This window comes from Chaetura pelagica, unplaced genomic scaffold, assembly GCF_000747805.2.
Source record: "Chaetura pelagica isolate M959 unplaced genomic scaffold, ChaPel_1.0 scaffold248, whole genome shotgun sequence".
NCBI classification, from domain to species: Eukaryota; Metazoa; Chordata; class Aves; order Apodiformes; family Apodidae; genus Chaetura; species Chaetura pelagica.
This window is the reverse complement of record NW_009954309.1, coordinates 864,204-870,029: the sequence shown is the minus strand read 5'-3', so window position 1 is coordinate 870,029 and position 5,826 is coordinate 864,204.

Sequence of the window (5,826 nt, the reverse complement as noted above, 5' to 3'; positions counted from 1 at the left end):
TACAAACAAGAGAAACTTTAAGATGAGTTATTAACAATATAATTTTATGTATATACAGTATTTAAATATTGTACAGACTCTTTCTTTCTACAGTGCTATTTTCTTGTATAAAAATGCTCTTTGCCTCTGTTGATTTCATTCAGCTGTTAATTTTAAATAACATAGTTTCTCAATCAGCTTCTATAATTACAGGCTTTTAAAGATGGTAAGATATGAAATGTAAAAGGCTGCTCTTATAATAATAGGAAAGAAATGTTGGTGTGTCAGAGAATACAACATTCTTCCTGCAATGCAAGTCATGCCAGTTAAGCATATTACACAGATGCACTAGTATGTGGCTGGGATTTTAATTTCTTTGTTTCAGATGGTGACCACTCCATCTCCAACAGTTCATCATAATAATGGATGAATCCTCCTGTAAAACAAAGTTAAAAATTAGATAGCTTGATATACAGCATCTTCACTAGCTTTGGGGTTTGTATTAAGGATCTTCTTTAATTTTAAAAACAAAACCAACAATAAACAATACACAAACCAAAACACGAAACAAACCAAAACGAACACAAAACTACCTTCTAAAGACAGACAACACTGATTCATTGTAGCTGCAGGTAAGACCTAGTCTCTGTCTACCACTACCACTAGACAAAATTCTTAAATGTAGGCTTCTGTGTCTTTGCATCTTGTGTTAAATTGAATTGGTCCAGTTCTGCACAGGTTTGTTGCCAGTGACCTTCACTTAACACAGACTTTAGTCTAAGAAATGGCTGCAACCTCCCCACCTCAAAGAGGAGGCAAACTGGAGGCAAAATCATCAGGTGGCCCATGATTTTGGTGCTGTTTCCAGCCTTTCTGCAGGGAATGCTGAGGGTAGTTTCTGCAGCTCTTCTGAAGCATGGTTGCCTTCACAGTAGCTATTTTCTGCTCTTTCTTACTCCCCTTCTGTAAGATTCCTTCTGGATCCAACCAGGGGTTGTTGCTGAAATTACTGTAACTGTAAAATATGAAGTTGATATTTTTTCACTTCCTCGTTCAGTCTGATGAGAGCACTATCAAGTTTATCTTTGCAGAGCACTGAACTACTGAAAAAGCTCCCAGCTGTCCTTGTTGCCCTCTTTAAATCAAAGAATGGAGAATTAGCTTGTCTCTCTAAAGAATTAGAATTTTAAGTAGAATATTATGTCTGTAGTTTAGAACCCAGTTGAAGAACTCTACATTGTAAGTGGCATGTGGATGCCCATTTTGCTAAAGGATGTTAGGTTGTAAAATTAATATGAAATTTATTAGGAAATGAGTCATTTTTTTTTAGAGTAGCAGTTCTGATAGTTTTGCAGGAGATTCCCTGCAGAGCATTTTTTTGGTACAGGTTTCAGATGACATTGTCAACGTAACATTGAAAAGACAAGGCCTGTGTTGTCCTTGGAGGAAGCAGGAGGTCTTGGCAGAAGTTTTGGTTGAAGCAGCAACTTGCAAGTTTGGATCCAAATGATTTAACTCAAGGCTGAAAGTCAGCAGCTCCTTGTGATAGAATGATGAATTGTGCTAGAATATGATAGATGTGCAGTGATGGTTAGGACAGTTTACATTGGTATGAATATACCAATATTTATATACAGGAGTTTTAATGCATTATTATGAGAAGGCTAATTATATATTGCAGAGATTTAATCACCAAGTTAAGCTGCGTATTTATGATATGAAGTGGCTTAAGCGGATGAATAGTATAAAAGTTGTCGGGCATAACTTCACAGTGCTCACCTGCTTGAAATATTCTTAAACTATATTATAAAACCAACCATTGTGGTCTTCTTCACCTCTGTGCAAGATAAATTCAGATTTCACTGATGTTTGGAGCTGTTCACAACTTGTCTGGACTGTATCTTGAGTGTTCTTGTGTCTTCAACCATGTCAAATAAAATACAGTAAAACTAATTCTTTTTCTTGAGTGTTACTATTTCTGTGAAAATGGCTATAAAAAGAATCCTAATTTAAGTTGAAAGTGAGAAGCCCAAGTGGTTATATTTGTGTCTGGATACTCCTTCATATGCACATGAGCAGAAATGACATTGATTGTACAGATTTCATCAATATTTAAGATGTGTGGACACCTAAGAGTTTTGGCCAGAGGTTTTCAGGTGCCTGTGCAGCACACACAGCTCTTCAACAAGAGGCTGCTGCATTTTTGGTTCACTTGTGCAATTCCTAGGGAGACTCCATATGTGCCCAAGGTAGAATTGTGCTGCTGGGGATTACTCAGCTTCCACCTAAGTTGGTTTAGCTCCAAGTAGGGCATCTGTTTGAGTTAACAGGAAGACTTTGGATAGTACCAAAAGAAGATTAGGTATTTTTCTGTAAAGGTGCTCTGAGAAAGCTGAGAAATTGAATATAAAAATTGATATATCAGAGGGGACTGTTGTTTCTTAAGCCTTGTCAAAGGCTATTTCATTACTAAAATAGGACTGTCAGTCCAATAAGTTGGTCAATAACCAGGAGAATTTGCATGAGTGCACATGTTTATTCTGTGTGTCTAGATCTAGGAATGTTTAGTAAGGTCTTGCTGCACTGAAAAAAAAAACGTAAGAGTTTGTTCAATATTATGTTTCTTTACTAACCATAGCAGGCCTTGTCCCTCTGAAATCCAGCACTGTTGGCACTGGCTATGGAGGTGATTCACTGGTGTATGTGACCTTAGTCTACAGTGCTGCCCAGACACAAAGATGCAGAGAATGAACTGAAGTGCACAGCAGCCACTACACCCCAACTTCCAGCTATTTGCTGCAATGAAGATGTTTTACAAGTGCTTTATGACTATAATTATAAACACCATCCTAATAGGCTAGGTACTGTATTTAACTTGTAATGAAGTTGATTTCAGCTAAACATTCAATTAATGTTACTAGTACAATGGGAAATATAATTACTGTCTTCAGAGACACATTAAGAACCAAATTTTGCTTTCAGTGTTCTAGCCCAGTGCTCTGGTTTCCAGGGCAGTTCACTGACAGAATTTGGCTCTTTTGATGGACTATTTTAAATCTTAGTTATTTCTCACATGAGTGTGTTTGTATTTAAAGTTACAGCCCCATCTTGATAGGAAGGAGCTGATATAAATCATTAGTTGCACTAAGATCACGTAAATCCTTACGGAAATTTGCAGCCCATGTTTTCATGTTAATAGCCATGGAATAGAACAGCTTCTGAAACAATCTTCATGACAACTGTGTCCAACATCCCCAAATTCAAACATGACTTCACTTTGGTATGTATCAAGTCAGCCTAAACTGCAAGTCAGGCTTTTTTTTTCTCCCTCCATCTTACTTAACCAAAGTCTGTCTTGTGTTGGCATTTTTCACTGTATTTCAGACTTACAAAGGATGGCTCAGAAACCTGCTTTGCTTTGATAACCTTTTACTGCTGTAAAACATGCCTTAGTGACAACTCTTAGATTTGTCACTGTTCCTTTTCCTCCTAGATTGCTTCATGCACTCCTTCCCAGCAGCCAGCACCAGTGTCTGAGCACAGCAACTGTTTCAACAGCACACAGCTTACAAACTGGCAGTCTGAAGCAAGGCATCACCCATGTCCCATTCAAACTGTTGTTTGGCAGCCAGGAGGCAGTTTCCTAGGCATGGATTTTGACAGTGCAGTGGAAATGACATGAACACTTCAGCAAGGGAGCCCTTCCCCTGTTCAGGGAGTGTTTCCCTTCTCTTTAAATTGAATAGAAAGGTTTGTACTTACTTCAGGGGACCTTGGAGTCTGGCTGTTGGCCAAGCTTTGTAGCCAGAGAAATATGCATTAGAAAGTAAATAGATTTTGAGGAGCTAGCTGGATTAAAAAAAAAACAACTAACAAACAACAATGCAGTAAGATTATCTCAGACTCACTAAGGGGTGTAACAAAAGCAGCTGGGCACACACCTCAGTGGTACAAAAGTACTAAGTGGCATATTAGGTTGGTTAGTTAACTACAAACATATTTCTGCAAACCAAGAAATTCTATATCTTCTTTGTGTAGCACACAGTTCAGTCAGTGGTGGCTGTGATTTTGAAGTAGTATAATTTTTCTCATTTTTTCAGGGACTGGAATAATAGGGAAGAGTTTACTAGATGCTATATCCAAGGACCTCTGGCTTTGTGCCCAGAGCAGAAGTCATCAAACTAGGACATAGTGTTTGCTACCATCTGATGACAAATAATTGTTTTAAGAACTTAGATTGCAACTGTTATGATCCTTCTGTCAGTGTCCACAGGTGAGCTCATATAGACACAGAGAAATGAAAAATACAGTATAAGCTTACTCTGAGAACACTGTGTGCTGCAGCAGAGCTAACAAGCAAAAGGAGGTGAATACTGGATTGAGTGTAAGGAAGCCAAAGGGATTGGCTGAAAAGGTGTCTAACCAGGATTTGAATGTGGGACTCCAAGGTGTTGGTGTGATTCAGCTGCAATGGAAGATCAGGGAAGGTTTCAAAGTAGAAAGGAGTGGGGAAACTGACAGCAGTGAACACCAGTTTGCTAAACCATGGTAGTCTAAGGAGTTAGAAAGGTCTCTTTCCTGAGGACAACAAGGAGTATTTCCTTCCCTCTGAGAAATAAACTCTGCACTTCTAGTAGCAACTTCCGTCTGCTATCAGCTGATAAGAGCAGACACCAGACTGAACATATCCACATATCCTCTTCCTTTGTAGCACAAAGAGTAGCCTCGGGGCTGAGCTGATGCTTCCCCCACAGCCTGCAGAGCTCCCTGCATGTGACATCTCTGCTCACACGTACCAAGGCTGCAGGTGAAGCACTTACAGAGCTTTTACTTTTCGTCTAGTAACAATCATAATGGATATGTTTTCTCAGCCTGTTCCCTGCCTCTGACACACACACCCTGCTTATCTAGATGGCTATCAACACCTCAAAATGAGTGGAGTTGAAGGAAGTGAACTGTGAGCAGACCTGAATCTGTCAGAAAAAGTCCTGGTCCTACATGAAATCTTCAGGGGTTCCTATATTTAAGTGTGTTTTTCCATAAACAACAATCCATCAGTCTCCTTCAGGTTATTTTCTCCCTATGTTCCCTTATGTAAGCAGAGGTCCCAGGTGGCACTGGTATCTGCAGGGTATTGGGAGCACATACCTAGCTGCCTTTTCCATCAAAAAGTCCTTTACAAGTAGTACACAGGTGGACAGGAGGAGAGATACTTTGTCAGCTAAAGGCAACAAGGTCAGTATTTACATCTGATAGTTGTGTAAGGTATTTGAGGAATCAGGTAACATGACTTGAGGGTCTTGCAAAACACATTTAAATTAATTTTGTACTTGTTTTGTCTTAGGAGTGAGAAATTGAAATGAAAAAGTGTCACTTATCAAAGATGTTACAGGATTTAGGGGATGTTGCCAAAATGCACCGATTACGTCCCACCAAAGGATTTATAATTTCTCTCCTTCAGAGCCATTGCAGCACACAGTAATAATTGTGGGTTTAGATATTCTCCCTTTCTTCTTCCCTCTCTCTGTGCAGACCCATCCAGTATTTTTGATGAATGCAATTGCATCTCTCCTAGAGTATCACAGGAGATGCATGTACCTGGAAAGGATCTCAGGCATCAGTATTCTTTCACCCTACTGTGGCAAAACAGTATTAGTTCTGCCTGAGTTACTTACAACTTCTGTTTAATATGGTTGTAGACCTTCTGATGCTGCAATGGTGCCACCTACCCAGGCCATTTATTTGTGTTTTGCTCTCCTCACCTTTCTGAAGTTTTACATAGTCAACTCTGACTCTCTGTGCCTCTCCTACCCCGAGAGAACACGGGAACATTTGATCTCATTCCTG